General features: G+C 46.7%; 1 protein-coding gene across 1 annotated transcript in view; it reads left to right on the top strand.

The window, feature by feature from the left end:
* Positions 1-16,723, top strand: part of LOC128702516 (nucleolar transcription factor 1-A) — a 664,841-nt gene that overhangs the window by 321,296 nt on the left and 326,822 nt on the right. The gene's annotated exons all lie outside the window — the stretch shown is intronic.

Below are 16,723 nucleotides of genomic sequence, written 5' to 3'. Positions count from 1 at the left end.
CCCTTTGTGGAGTGGGGCTATGTCTGTTGTTTTTAGTAACTGAGGGACGACCCCCGTGTTTACCTGGAGTTTACCTGGAGAGAGTTCCGGGGGTCAACGCCCCCGCGGCCCGGTCTGAGACCAGGCCTCCTGGTGGATCAGAGCCTGATCAACCAGGCTGTTGCTGCTGGCTGCACGCAAACCAACATACGAGCCACAGCCCGGCTGATCCGGAACTGACTTTAGGTGCTTGTCCAGTGCCAGCTTGAAGACTGCCAGGGGTCTGTTGGTAATCCCCCTTATGTGTGCTGGGAGGCAGTTGAACAGTCTCGGGCCCCTGACACTTATTGTATGGTCTCTTAACGTGCTAGTGACACCCCTGCTTTTCATTGGGGGGATGGTGCATCGTCTGCCAAGTCTTTTGCTTTCGTAGTGGGTGATTTTCGTGTGCAAGTTCGGTACTAGTCCCTCTAGGATTTTCCAGGTGTATATAATCATGTATCTCTCCCTCCTGCGTTCCAGGGAATACAGGTTTAGGAACCTCAAGCGCTCCCAATAATTGAGGTGTTTTATCTCCGTTATGCGTGCCGTGAAAGTTCTCTGTACATTTTCTAGGTCGGCAATTTCACCTGCCTTGAAAGGTGCTGTTAGTGTGCAGCAATATTCCAGCCTAGATAGAACAAGTGACCTGAAGAGTGTCATCATGGGCTTGGCCTCCCTAGTTTTGAAGGTTCTCATTATCCATCCTGTCATTTTTCTAGCAGATGCGATTGATACAATGTTATGGTCCTTGAAGGTGAGATCCTCCGACATGATCACTCCCAGGTCTTTGACGTTGGTGTTTCGCTCTATTTTGTGGCCAGAATTTGTTTTGTACTCTGATGAAGATTTAATTTCCTCATGTTTACCATATCTGAGTAATTGAAATTTCTCATCGTTGAACTTCATATTGTTTTCTGCAGCCCACTGAAAGATTTGGTTGATGTCTGCCTGGAGCTTTGCAGTGTCTGCAATGGAAGACACTGTCATGCAGATTCGGGTGTCATCTGCAAAGGAAGACACGATGCTGTGGCTGACATCCTTGTCTATGTCGGATATAAGGATGAGGAACAAGATGGGAGCGAGTTCTGTGCCTTGTGGAACAGAGCTTTTCACCGTAGCTGCCTCGGACTTTACTCTGTTGACGACTACTCTCTGTGTTCTGTTAGTGAGGAAATTATAGATCCATCGACCTACTTTTCCTGTTATTCCTTTAGCACGCATTTTGTGCGCTATTACGCCATGGTCACACTTGTCGAAGGCTTTTGCAAAGTCTGTATATATTACATCTGCATTCTTTTTGTCTTCTAGTGCATTTAGGACCTTGTCGTAGTGGTCCAATAGTTGAGACAGACAGGAGCGACCTGTTCTAAACCCATGTTGCCCTGGGTTGTGTAACTGATGGGTTTCTAGATGCGTGGTGATCTTGCTTCTTAGGACCCTTTCAAAGATTTTTATGATATGGGATGTTAGTGCTATTGGTCTGTAGTTCTTTGCTGTTGCTTTACTGCCCCCTTTGTGGAGTGGGGCTATGTCTGTTGTTTTTAGTAACTGTGGGACGACCCCCGTGTCCATGCTCCCTCTCCATAGGATGGAAAAGGCTCTTGATGAACACAGAGTTCCATGAGTCTGGCCCTGGGGCAGAGTGCATGGGCATGTCATTTATCGCCTGTTCGAAGTCATTTGGCGTCAGGATAACATCGGATAGGCTTGTGTTAATCAAATTTTGTGGCTCTCTCATAAAAAATTCATTTTGATCTTCGACTCTCAGTCTGGTTAGCGGCTTGCTAAAAACTGAGTCATATTGGGACTTGAGTAGCTCACTCATTTCCTTGTTGTCATCTGTGTAGGACCCATCTTGTTTAAGTAGGGGCCCAATACTGGACGTTGTTCTCGATTTTGATTTGGCATAGGAGAAGAAATACTTTGAGTTTCTTTCGATTTCATTTATGGCTTTTAGTTCTTCCCGCGATTCCTGACTCCTAAAGGATTCTTTTAGCTTAAGTTCGATGCTTGCTAGTTCTCTGACCAGTGTCTCCCTACGCATTTCAGATATATTGACCTCTTTTAGCCGCTCTGTTATTCTTTTCCGTCGCCTGTAAACGGAGCGCCTGTCTCTTTCTGTTTTACATCTACTCCTCCTTTTTCTTAGAGGAATAAGCCTTGTGCATACATCGAGTGCTACCGAGTTAATCTGTTCTAGGCATAAGTTGGGGTCTGTGTTGCTTAGTATATCTTCCCAGCTTATATCGGTTAGGACTTAGTTTACTTGGTCCCACTTTATGTTTTTGTTATTGAAGTTGAATTTGGTGAATGCTCCCTCGTGACTAATGTCCTTATGTCGGTCTGGGGCTCCGCGCATACATGACTGAACCTCAATTATGTTGTGATCTGAGTATATTGTTTTTGATATGGTGATATTTCTTATCAGATCATCATTGTTAGTGAAGATGAGGTCTAGTGTATTCTCCAGTCTAGTAGGCTCTATTATTTGCTGGTTTAAATTGAATTTTGTGCAGAGATTTAAAAGCTCGCGTGAGTGTGAGTTTTCATCAGAGCTGCCTCCTGGTGTTATTACTGCAACAATATTATTTGCTATATTCCTCCATTTTAGGTGCCTTAAGTTGAAATCCCCCAGGAGGAAGATGTTGGGTGCAGGAGCTGGAAGGTTTTCCAGACAGTGGTCAATTTTTAACAGCTGTTCCTGGAATTGCTGGGATGTTGCATCCGGAGGCTTGTAGACTATCACAATGACTAGGTTTTGGTTCTCGACCTTTACTGCTAAAACTTCCACTACATCATTTGAGGCATTAAGCAGTTCTGTGCAAACAAGTGACTCTGCAATGTACAGGCCAACCCCCCCCTTTTGCCTGTTCACTCTGTCACATCTGTATAGGTTGTAACCTGGGATCCATATTTCGTTGTCCAAGTGATCCTTTATGTGGGTCTCAGTGAAAGCCCCGAACATTGCCTTTGCCTCTGCAAGCAGTCCACGGATAAAAGGTATTTTGTTGTTTGTTGCTGGCTTTAGACCCTGTATATTTGCAAAGAAGAATGTTATCGGACTGGTGGTATTGTTGGTACTGGGGGGGGATTTTTCCATAGGATGGAAAAGGCTCGTGATAGGGGCTTCTTGCAGTTCTTGATGAACACAGAGTTCCATGAGTCTGGCCCTGGGGCAGAGTGCATGGGCATGTCATTTATCGCCTGTTCGAAGTCATTTGGCGTCAGGATAACATCGGATAGGCTTGTGTTAATCAAATTTTGTGGCTCTCTCATAAAAAATTCATTTTGATCTTCGACTCTCAGTCTGGTTAGCGGCTTGCTAAAAACTGAGTCATATTGGGACTTGAGTAGCTCACTCATTTCCTTGCTGTCATCTGTGTAGGACCCATCTTGTTGTGACACCCTAATACCACACACCATATACACCCAGTTATACCAGAGTTATATACCTGTGTAGGCTGAAACTTTACCACAATTTCACCCCCCCCCCTCCCGCCAAATATAACCATCACCAACCTGATTGTATCTTAACTAAACATTAAAGTTAGTTAGTTAGTTAGTTAAAGATTAGCCGGTATTCTCCCGGCCCGGGCCTTGTCCAAGTGGTGGCCCGGCCTTGGCTCCCTCTTTAGGGAGTGTCTGAGACCTAAGTCCCCCATGGGAGGAGGCACAAGTACCTCCTCATCTTTGGGACCAACTGTCCCCAGGCCTAGCCACAAGCTAGGCCTCTCTGGTCTGCCATCCCCGCCCCAAGGGGGCTAATGGGAATGACAGTCTTATGAGCTAAAGGCTCGGGCTCAGGCACCTACCCTACCCTAGAAGGGCTGGGCATGGTGTCGATGAAACATTAAAGGATACATAGGATATCATGAGTGATGCAGTAACATCTTAGACACAAAAATATTAATAACAATTAAATGGGATACATGTTGTGGAAAATTTTCTAGGGTGCTTATCTGTATGTACCTCAACATTATATACATACAAGTAATCTCATTGGGAGACAACCATATTGTTTACCGTAGTCACCCCGTGTAGACATGTGAGAAAACTTAAACTACCTCTGGTCACTACAGGTGGCCCCTCGACCCTCACAATCTTGTCCACATCTATCCGAGACCAGTATAAATTGGATAGCACCCACAAGTACAGCGCTACTAATTAATTGTGGACTGTATAGATTATATTAGTTTAGCTGAATGAAGGGGGGGGTAGGATACACATGGATACATCCATCAAGGAAAAACATTTGTACATAATCCCACCACTTACCAGATGTTCTCTGGTGGTCACTTGATGTAGCTGGATCACTCATAACCTATCCAATTACAACATACCTAACTGGCCAGCATGAGTCTGCTATAACTAGAAGGGTTACTTAACTGTGGGTGATTGATACTCCTTATTTCCTCCATTCCCCATCTCATTTCGATGTCCTGCTACACCGACACGGTTCTTATTCCGGCAGGACGAGGTATCCGTCGGTTTGTCCCGGTTTAGAAGTCGTGATTCCATAAAGCTTCATTATCCCGGTACGAGAGTCACACGTTCACTCGGAGCAGGGCGCTCTATTTCACATCCCGCATTCTCTTAACTCAATGTTATTATCACTGATTACATTACCATTCACAAGACGATTTAACGTCTCATAACTATTATACACATTAGAGGTCACTCCATTAAGATCTGAGGCCGATGAGCGAGGATTAACACACGGGTATTTCCCCTGGACACACACCATGGTCGTGCACCTGTCACACCCGGTCGAACATTATTCACTAATTTTACCACCCTTTTACGGTGGTCCCGTAAATCACGTTCCCTCACTCTTCACTAGGGACAGTCACGACACTTCCTATTATGAATTGAGGCCTATATTGATCCTTAGGCCGCCGTGAACGCCAGTTTCCTCATTCCCGGTTTTCTCAGCCTCCTCACCCATTCAAAACACTCCCGCCACCTGCTGCCCCAGCTCGACCCCCCACCCCCCTGCACATCTGCGCAGGCGCAGCGGGAACCCAGCTGGTTCCATTAAAAATGCAAATACATTTTGACCCAAATCAACACATTAAACACTTATTAGGCACTATAGCTTCGGAAATTAAATAATTTCCACACATGTCATTACTTAACACAATGACACCTCAACCTGGTGAAAGAAAAACTGCAAAAGTTTAATTTTCTAAGAAGGTTGCAACAATGAATGTTAACAACTCCCAAAGGCAACTTATGTGCAATTATCTTAGCATGTAAACCCTAGTCATGCAACATAGTATTTAAATAAAACTTTATATTATGAAAACCATCAGAGAATACAAAGGTATAAAGTATAAACCGCAGCCATGTAGCGGCTACACGCAAAAATTCCACATACTTCCCTAACACAGATAAAACAAATCAAAATTTTGTGACAACTGCACCTGGAGTTTACCTGGAGAGAGTTTCGGGGGTCAACGCCCCCGCGGCCCGGTCTGTGACCAGGCCTCCTGGTGGATCAGCCCCTGATCAACCAGGCTGTTGCTGCTGGCTGCACGCAAACCAACGTACGAGCCACAGCCCGGCTAATCAGGAACTGACTTTAGGTGCTTGTCCAGTGTCAGCTTGAAGACTGCCAGGGGTCTGTTGGTAATCCCCCTTATGTGTGCTGGGAGGCAGTTGAACAGTCTCGGGCCCCTGACACTTATTGTATGGTCTCTTAACGTGCTAGTGACACCCCTGCTTTTCATTGGGGGGATGGTGCATCGTCTGCCAAGTCTTTTGCTTTCGTAGTGAGTGATTTTCGTGTGCAAGTTCGGTACTAGTCCCTCTAGGATTTTCCAGGTGTATATAATCATGTATCTCTCCCTCCTGCGTTCCAGGGAATACAGGTTCAGGAACCTCAAGTGCTCCCAGTAATTGAGGTGTTTTATCTCTGTTATGCGCGCCGTGAAAGTTCTCTGTACATTTTCTAGGTCGACAATTTCACCTGCCTTGAAAGGTGCTGTTAGAGTGCAGCAATATTCCAGCCTAGATAGAACAAGTGACCTGAAGAGTGTCATCATGGGCTTGGCCTCCCTAGTTTTGAAGGTTCTCATTATCCATCCTGTCATTTTTCTAGCAGATGCGATTGATACAATGTTATGGTCCTTGAAGGTGAGATCCTCCGACATAATCACTCCCAGGTCTTTGACGTTGGTGTTTCGCTCTATTTTGTGGCCAGAATTTGTTTTGTACTCTGATGAAGATTTAATTTCCTCATGTTTACCATATCTGAGTAATTGAAATTTCTCATCGTTGAACTTCATATTGTTTTCTGCAGCCCACTGAAAGATTTGGTTGATGTCCGCCTGGAGCCTTGCAGTGTCTGCAATGGAAGACACTGTCATGCAGATTCGGGTGTCATCTGCAAAGGAAGACACGGTGCTGTAGCTGACATCCTTGTCTATGTCGGATATGAGGATGAGGAACAAGATGGGAGCTAGTACTGTGCCTTGTGGAACAGAGCTTTTCACCGTAGCTGCCTCGGACTTTACTCTGTTGACGACTACTCTCTGTGTTCTGTTAGTGAGGAAATTATAGATCCATCGACCGACTTTTCCTGTTATTCCTTTAGCGCGCATTTTGTGCGCTATTACGCCATGGTCACACTTGTCGAAGGCTTTTGCAAAGTCTGTATATATTACATCTGCATTCTTTTTGTCTTCTAGTGCATTTAGGACCTTGTCGTAGTGATCCAGTAGCTGAGACAGACAGGAGCGACCTGTTCTAAACCCATGTTGCCCTGGGTTGTGTAACTGATGGGTTTCTAGATGGGTGGTGATCTTGCTTCTTAGGACCCTTTCAAAGATTTTTATGATATGGGATGTTAGTGCTATTGGTCTGTAGTTCTTTGCTATTGCTTTACTGCCCCCTTTGTGGAGTGGGGCTATGTCTGTTGTTTTTAGTAACTGACGACCCACATCATATGACTTAAGACTGCTATGTACGTAGATAACAACATAATAATGACTTAAGACTGCTATGTACGTAGATAACAACATAATAATGACTTAAGACTATGTACATAGGTAACAACATAACAATAAATCTAATTGGAATGGATCACAATTGATCTATCAGTCTTAACATATCAGGCGTTAGAGAGTAATTCGCATAGTACAAGTCCAAGTAACGGACGACCCACATCATATGACTTAAGACTGCTATGTACGTAGATAACAACATAATAATGACTTAAGACTGCTATGTACGTAGATAACAACATAATAATGACTTAAGACTATGTACATAGATAACAACATAACAATAAATCTAATTGGAATGGATCACAATTGATCCATCAGTCTTAACATATCAGGCGTTAGAGAGTAATTCGCATAGTACAAGTCCAAGTCCAACATGCCTGTAGTCCCATCTTTCTACATACAATAATATGCGTATTATCTACACATAATACTACAACACACTGGACAAGCAACTGTCCATCACTTCCAATCAATATACTGCCCTACCCTCACCCTGCACAGTGATGTAGGCAAACCCCCCTTTGAATACCTTATCCATCATGCTCTATTACCTTGAAGGAACACGAGTACTATATGAATAGTGTATATTCCATGACACACAAAAAAAAAAAACTGGCCAGCTCCACAGGTGCAGCACCCGTTGTCCAAACATTATTCACTCACACATCACTCATCCAACACACACGCAAACATTTGTTGTCATCCATTTCCAGGGAGGCGACCCTGTTTTCACCCATGACTTCCCTGCCCCAGCAACACTTTCCAATCGTACACTCCCCTCCCTCGTATATTACAAGTTTAATAAAACCTAAAACGTAAGTTGCCTATATCCCTCTGAAAAATCCCTCACCCACCTTCTCCCATAAATTTCCTTATTTCTACATACCGTTTTATAGAACGTTATCGCTAACATCCTCCTCTTCACCTCACTGACCTGTTTCCCCCACAATCCCCACACTATATAGATATAATCTGCCATAATGTACCCCACAGCTCTGATTACACTTTCTTCCCAACCCCCCACGTCGAGACTTAATGCTCTCAATACAGAAATTCCTTGACCTCCTATCCTACATATCACCCTATTAAACCACCCCTTGACACTCCTCAGTCCGTCACAAAAATATACTACATGAAAAGCCGACTCCTCCCCACCACATATCCCACACTCCCCCCCATCAACGACCCATCTATCCCGTAGAACCACACCCGACGGTAAAATGCCGTGCAGAAAACGATACATTACATCCTGAACACGAGGTTGCAACCTCATCCTACTCAACCTATTCCATATACTTCCCCAGGCATACATGGGGAAAATTCCCTCTACAGGCGCTACAACCCTCCCGGCTAACAATCTACACAACCTACCTATTTTGACCTTTGCCGGCTCTCGATCCCACGCCATAGCCCTCAAAACAGTTTCACACTCATGCAACTCAACTCCTGTATACATCCGTTGCAATATGTTATGGATCCTGGCCAAACCCCCCCCCCACACACTTTCCCTCATCACCTCCCTTTTAATGAAGACACATTTGACCCTCCGCTTTAAGTCCAGCAATCCCAGCCCCCCCTTACTTACAGGTAACATTACCACGTCCCTTTTAATCCAATCACAGCTCGAACCCCACAAGAATTTAAAAACCTTCCTAAGTATGTTGGAAAAAAACTGGCAGGAAATGGCAGAAATCATACACCAAATCCAGTCATTCCTGGAGTGGAACCACAGTCGATGGCCTCCACTCCAAACCAACAGATACAGATACTAATGCTGGAAAAAAATCCCCCCCCCCAGTACCAACAATACCACCAGTCCGATAACATTCTTCTTTGCAAATATACAGGGTCTAAAGCCAGCAACAAACAACAAAATATCTTTCATCCGTGGACTGCTTGCAGAGGCAAAGGCAATGTTCGCGGCTTTCACTGAGACCCACATAAAGGATCACTTGGACAACGAAATATGGATCCCAGGTTACAACCTATACAGATGTGACAGAGTGAACAGGCAAAAGGGAGGGGGGTTGGCCTGTACATTGCAGAGTCATTTGTTTGCACAGAACTGCTTAAAGCCTCAAATGATGTAGTGGAACCAAACCTAGTCATTGTGGTAGTCTACAAGCCTCCGCATGCAACATCCCAGCAATTCCAGGAACAGCTGTTAAAAATTGACCACTGTCTGGAAAATCTTCCAGCTCCTGCACCCAACATCTTGCTCCTGGGGGATTTCAACTTAAGGCACCTAAAATGGAGGAATATAGCAAATAATATTGTTGCAGTAATAACACCAGGAGGCAGCTCTGATGAAAACTCACACTCACACGAGCTTTTAAATCTCTGCACAAAATTCAATTTAAACCAGCAAATAATAGAGCCTACTAGACCGGAGAATACACTAGACCTCATCTTCACTAACAATGATGATCTGATAAGAAATGTCATCATATCAAAAACAATATACTCAGATCACAACATAATTGAGCTTCAGACATGTATGCGTGGAGCCCCAGACCGACATGATGAGACTAGTCACGAGGGAGCATTCACCAAATTCAACTTCAATAACAAAAACATAAAGTGGGACCAAGTAAACCAAGTCCTAACCGATATAAGCTGGGAAGATATACTAAGCAACACAGACCCCAACTTATGCCTAGAACAGATTAACTCGGTGGCACTCGATGTATGCACAAGGTTTATTCCTCTAAGAAAAAGGAGGAGTAGATGTAAAATAGAAAGAGACAGGCGCTCCCTTTACAGGCGACGGAAAAGAATAACAGAGCGGCTAAAAGAGGTCAATATATCTGAAATGCGTAGGGAGACACTGGTCAGAGAAATAGCAAGCATCGAACTTAAGCTAAAAGAATCCTTTAGGAGTCAGGAATCGCGGGAAGAACTAAAAGCCATAAATGAAATCGAAAGAAACCCAAAGTATTTCTTCTCCTATGCCAAATCAAAATCGAGAACAACGTGGGAGTTGTCACAGCTGCTCTTTGCTGATGACACTGTGCTCTTGGGAGATTCTGAAGAGAAGTTGCAGAGATTGGTGGATGAATTTGGTAGGGTGTGCAAAAGAAGAAAATTAAAGGTGAATACAGGAAAGAGTAAGGTTATGAGGATAACAAAAAGATTAGGTGATGAAAGATTGAATATCAGATTGGAGGGAGAGAGTATGGAGGAGGTGAACGTATTCAGATATTTGGGAGTGGACGTGTCAGCGGATGGGTCTATGAAAGATGAGGTGAATCATAGAATTGATGAGGGAAAAAGAGTGAGTGGTGCACTTAGGAGTCTGTGGAAACAAAGAACTTTGTCCTTGGAGGCAAAGAGGGGAATGTATGAGAGTATAGTTTTACCAACGCTCTTATATGGGTGTGAAGCGTGGGTGATGAATGTTGCAGCGAGGAGAAGGCTGGAGGCAGTGGAGATGTCATGTCTGAGGGCAATGTGTGGTGTGAATATAATGCAGAGAATTCGTAGTTTGGAAGTTAGGAGGAGGTGCGGGATTACCAAAACTGTTGTCCAGAGGGCTGAGGAAGGGTTGTTGAGGTGGTTCGGACATGTAGAGAGAATGGAGCGAAACAGAATGACTTCAAGAGTGTATCAGTCTGTAGTGGAAGGAAGGCGGGGTAGGGGTCGGCCTAGGAAGGGTTGGAGGGAGGGGGTAAAGGAGGTTTTGTGTGCGAGGGACTTGGACTTCCAGCAGGCATGCGTGAGCGTGTTTGATAGGAGTGAATGGAGACAAATGGTTTTTAATACTTGACGTGCTGTTGGAGTGTGAGCAAAGTAACATTTATGAAGGGATTCAGGGAAACCGGCAGGCCGGACTTGAGTCCTGGAGATGGGAAGTACAGTGCCTGCACTCTGAAGGAGGGGTGTTAATGTTGAAGTTTAAAAACTGTAGTGTAAAGCACCCTTCTGGCAAGACAGTGATGGAGTGAATGATGGTGAAAGTTTTTCTTTTTCGGGCCACCCTGCCTTGGTGGGAATCGGCCGGTGTGATAATAAAAATAAATAACTTAAACAAGATGGGTCCTACACAGATGACAGCAAGGAAATGAGTGAGCTACTCAAGTCCCAACATGACTCAATTTTTTGCAAGCCGCTAACCAGACTGAGAGTCGAAGATCAAAATTAATTTTTTATGAGAGAGCCACAAAATTTGATTCACAAGCAATAATGGCTCAGTCACAAGCAATAATGGCTCAGTCACAAGCAATAATGGCTCAGTCACAAGCAATAATGGCACAGCCACAAGCAATAATGGCGCAGTCACAAGCAATAATGGCGCATGTCACATGCAATAATGGCTCGGTCACAAGCAATAATGGCGCAGTCACAAACACGCAATAATGGCTCAGTCACAAGCAATAATGGCTCAGTCACAAGCAATAATGGCACAGTCACAAGCAATAATGGCACAGTCACAAGCAATAATGGCTCAGTCACAAGCAATAATGGCTCAATCACAATCAATAATGGCTTAGTCACAAGCAATAATGGCACAGTCACAAGCAATAATGGCTCAGTCACAAGCAATAATGGCTCAGTCACAAGCAATAATGGCTCAGTCACAAGCAATAATGGCACAGTCACAAGCAATAATGGCTCAGTCACAAGCAATAATGGCTCAGTCACAAGCAATAATGGCACAGTCACAAGCAATAATGGCTCAGTCACAAGCAATAATGGCTCAGTCACAAGCAATAATGGCACAGTCACAAGCAATAATGGCACAGTCACAAGCAATAATGGCTCAGTCACAAGCAATAATGGCACAGTCACAAGCAATAATGGCACAGTCACAAGCAATAATGGCTCAGTCACAAGCAATAATGGCTCAGTCACAAGCAATAATGGCACAGTCACAAGCAATAATGGCTCAGCCACAAGCAATAATGGCTCAGTCACAAGCAATAATGGCTCAGTCACAATCAATAATGGCTCAGTCACAAGCAATAATGGCACAGTCACAAGCAATAATGGCACAGTCACAAGCAATAATGGCTCAATCACAATCAATAATGGCTTAGTCACAAGCAATAATGGCACAGTCACAACCAATAATGGCACAGTCACAAGCAATAATGGCTCAGTCACAAGCAATAATGGCACAGTCACAAGCAATAATGGCACAGTCACAAGCAATAATGGCACAGTCACAAGCAATAATGGCTCAATCACAATCAATAATGGCTCAGTCACAAGCAATAATGGCACAGTCACAAGCAATAATGGCACAGTCACAAGCAATAATGACTCAGTCACAAGCAATAATGGCACAGCCACAAGCAATAATGGCACAGTCACAAGCAATAATGGCTCAATCACAATCAATAATGTCACAGTCACAAGCAGTAATGGCACAGTCACAAGCAATAATGGCAGAGTCACAAGCAATAATGGCTCAGTCACAAGCAATAATGGCACAGTCACAAGCAATAATGGCAGAGTCACAAGCAATAATGGCTCAATCACAATCAATAATGTCACAGTCACAAGCAGTAATGGCACAGTCACAAGCAATAATGGCAGTCACAATCAATAATGGCTCAGTCACAAGCAATAATGGCACAGCCACAAGCAATAATGGCTCAATCACAAGCAATAGGCCAAAATCTTACTTGTAAACCCGCGGACTAGCTAATTACGTCAAGGAAAATTTAAAAAACCATGAAAATCATGCTACTTTGGGCAATTTCTAAACAATAAAAGTGATATCTTATTGTTTCCCGTGTATATTACACAGTTTTCTGTAGTTCTTCCAGAGGTAACATAGAAAACCATTCTCTTGTAGTGGATAACTGACGTAATCATTTCATCAAGGTCAGCCATCAACCTCCGTGTATAATATACAAATAATATTATTTTGGCTGACTTTCTTATGTGTTTATCCAAGATATATTATGTATACTATCATTACTGAATAAATGATATAAGCAGAAAATGGATATTGGTAATAATAGCCTGAGTATATGACATCTTGTGAGTGGTGATCAGACTGATGTCATCAGCAACTGGTTGTTGCTCCATCATGCAAGAGCTTGCTGACACCGATCGATCGACACCATGCCTAACCCTTCTAGGGTAGGGTAGGTGCCTGAGCCCGAGCTTACAGCTCACAAGACTGTCATTCCCATTTGCCCCCTTGGGGCGGGGATGGCAGACCAGAGAGGCCTAGCTTGTGGCTAGGCCTGGGGACAGTTGGTCCCAAAGATGAGGAGGTACCTGTGCCTCCTCCCATGGGAGACTTAGGTCTCAGACACTCCCTAAAGAGGGAGCCAAGGCCGGGCCACCACTTGGAAAAGGCCCGGGCCGGGAGAATACCGGCGAATCTTTAATAATAATAATAATGACACCATGCATCGACACCATGCCTAACCCTTCTAGGGTAGGGTAGGTGCCTGAGCCCGAGCCTTTAGCTCATAAGACTGTCATTCCCATTAGGCCCCTTGGGGTGGGGATGGCAGACCAGAGAGGCCTAGCTTGTGGCTAGGCCTGGGGACAGTTGGTCCCAAAGATGAGGAGGTACTTGTGCCTCCTCCCATGGGAGACTTAGGTCTCAGACACTCCCTAGAGGGAGCCAAGGCCTGGCCACCACTTGGAAAAGGCCCGGGCCGGGAGAATACCGGCTAATCTTTAATAATAAAAATAAATGACACCATGGCATCGACACTATGCCTAACCCTTCTAGGGTAGGGTAGGTGCCTGAGCCCGAGCTTTTAGCTCATACGACCGTCATTCCCATTTGCTCCCTTGGGGCGGGGATGGCAGACCAGAGAGGCCTAGCTTGTGGCTAGGCCTTGGGACAGTTGGTCCCAAAGATGAGGAGGTGCTTGTGCCTCCTCCCATGGGAGACTTTGGTCTCAAACACTCCCTAAAGAGGGAGCCAAGGCCGGGCCACCACTTGGAAAAGGCCCGGGCCGGGAGAATACCGGCTAATCTTTAATAATAATTAATAAATGACACCATGGGATCGACACCATGCCTAACCCTTCTAGGGTAGGGTACGTGCCTGAGCCCGAGCCTTTAGCTCACAAGACTGCCATTCCCATTTGCCCCCTTGGGGCGGGGATGGCAGACCAGAGAGGCCTAGCTTGTGGCTAGGCCTGGGGACAGTTGGTCCCAAAGATGAGGAGGTATTTGTGCCTCCTCCCATGGGAGACTTAGGTCTCAGACACTCCCTAAAGAGGGAGCCAAGGCCGGGCCACCACTTGGAAAAGGCCCGGGCCGGGAGAATACCGGCTAATCTTTAATAATAATAATAATGACACCATGGGATCGACACCATGCCTAACCCTTCTAGGGTAGGGTAGGTGCCTGAGCCCGAGCCTTTAGCTCATAAGACTGTCATTCCCATTTGCCCCCTTGGGGCGGGGATGGCAGACCAGAGAGGCCTAGCTTGTGGCTAGGCCTGGGGACAGTTGGTCCCAAAGATGAGGAGGTACTTGTGCCTCCTCCCATGGGAGACTTAGGTCTCAGACACTCCCTAAAGAGGGAGCCAAGGCCGGGCCACCACTTGGAAAAGGCCCGGGCCGGGAGAATACCGGCTAATCTTTAACTAACTAACTAACTGACACCATGCACCGGGGAGATCGGTGAAGAATTTCAATTCATAAGGATTATCGACTGGACGAAGATTGGAAAACAGTGTGTGTTGTGTTCGCAAATCTGTGTTAGTTTACGCACAGATTAGCGTCATTCCTGGTGATCCTTGGACTGTGTTCAGTGCTTCAGAGCAGTGAGCCACGAGAGGGTGGCTACGGGCCCCGACTGGGGCTCTGAGCCTCACAGCTCTGCACCCAGTGTGGGCGGCTGTGAGGTCACAGGCAGCAGCTCTGCTGCTGGCTCTGTCCCCACACCTACAGTCACCATGACAGATCCAGGAGAGCGGCCTAAACGTTCCTTGGAATGCGGGGACGAGTTGGAGGACGACGTGGGGCAGGTGGGAGCCCCCACCAAGAAGGCCAAGGATGCAGTGGAGACTACTGTACCTACCAATCTGCCACTAGGTCCGTCGGCAGCCCCTACCCAAGAAGACTTGCACCCCCAGATGGCCATAGGGGTCGTGGAAGGAAGCCAGGAGGATGTAGCTCCTCAAGTGGCAAGGACAGAGCCATCCCAGGTCCCTACACCAGTTGCGTTGGCCTCCACAGTGGACGGGGACTGGTTGACTCCACGTGGAAGGAGGAGTTCCCGCTCAGCTCGCGCACAAGCAACCAGGGCCTTCAACAAATTCAAGGTTCCCAACTACGGGTTTGTAAGGTATCTGGAAGGTCTCCCCAACCTCAAGTTCCGCTGCAAGTTCACTCTCAGGAACGAGGTTCTGGTCATTCCTCAGGACGAAGACTCTTACGAGGAGTTGAAGGGGCTGGTTGTGACCCATCCCAGCATGGTGGAACTGCTTGCTTCGGAGAAGGTGTACAAGGGGGTGCTTTTACACGTCCCTGTGCCCCTCCCACTGGACCCCATTTTAGAAGTTCCCAATATTGTCAAGGCGGAGCGACTCACTGCAACGGTGAACAAGGTGCCCACCCGCCAGGTGCTGATCCACCACAAAGGTCCACTTCCCACGCACCTGGACCTTGGGGTCTGGGGAAGATTCAAGACCCGACCATACCTGTCAGGCCCAGTACAATGCTTCAACTGCCAAGGGTTCAATCATATTGCAGCCACCTGCCAGCGAGAGAAGAAGTGTGGTGTGTGCAGCAAGGCACACGACTCGAAGGACTGCATTGCAATCCTCAAACATCCACCTGGCGAAGCCCTTCGGCCAGAGCCCAAGTGTGCCAACTGCTCAAAGAGGCACCATGCCTGGAACCGGAGCTGTCCTGTGATGGTGCAGCACTGGCAGCAGGTTCGTCATCGGAACGACCCGACAGCCCTGTCGCCACCCAGCCTTGGAACTCCCCAGCAACAGTCAGCATGGGCTCCAATCACGGTTCCCCGGATACCGCAGGAGGGCAATACCAGTGAGTTCCCAGCACTGGGCTCCCAGCGGTGGCATCAGAGGGCAGACACTGGTTTGCAGCAGCGCGCTCAACTGCGGCATCAGATGGCAAGGTGGCCAAGAAGGCAGAATCATTGGGAAAAACAGCCACAGGCCAGGCACACTGCCCAGCAGGTCCCAGCTGGGCACCAACATTCCTTGCCATACGGCCAGCAGGCCTCTTCCCAAGGACAGGCCCCTACTGTGAGCGGCAAGCGTCAGGCAGAGGTTCCCCGCCAGGGGACTTGGAAGCCCATGGCCACTCATGCCGTGCCCAGGGTGCACCCAGCTTATGCTGCTGCAATGTCGACAGCCACCCTGACATACCCAGTGACCCAGCCCCGCCTCGACGGGTCGTCCAGCTCAATGCCTGCAGAGGTAATGAAGAAAACCATCGGGGTCATCTCAGCGCTCCTCTGTCGCCTGCTGCCGTCGGCAGAGGACAGGGGCGCCTGCAGGCAGCTCCTGTCATGGATGCTGGGCGTGGTCCTACTGGACAGGAAAGACTCAATGGAACTTCAAGCCATCATCCAGGAGTCCTTCCAGTCTGTGATGGAGGAGGCCCCGGAGTCGCCAACGGACGACGAGTCCCAGGCAGAGATGGAATCAGTGAGCCACCTCTGCGGCCCTTGAAGATCCTCCGGTGGAACATTTGTGGGCTGCAGCGGAAAATTCACTTAGTGATTGAAGCTGCAGTTCAGGA

This window comes from Cherax quadricarinatus, chromosome 98, assembly GCF_038502225.1.
Source record: "Cherax quadricarinatus isolate ZL_2023a chromosome 98, ASM3850222v1, whole genome shotgun sequence".
Lineage (NCBI taxonomy): Eukaryota > Metazoa > Arthropoda > Malacostraca > Decapoda > Parastacidae > Cherax > Cherax quadricarinatus.
Note: the sequence above shows the minus strand (reverse complement) of the source record. Positions and strands in the feature narration are given on the sequence as shown.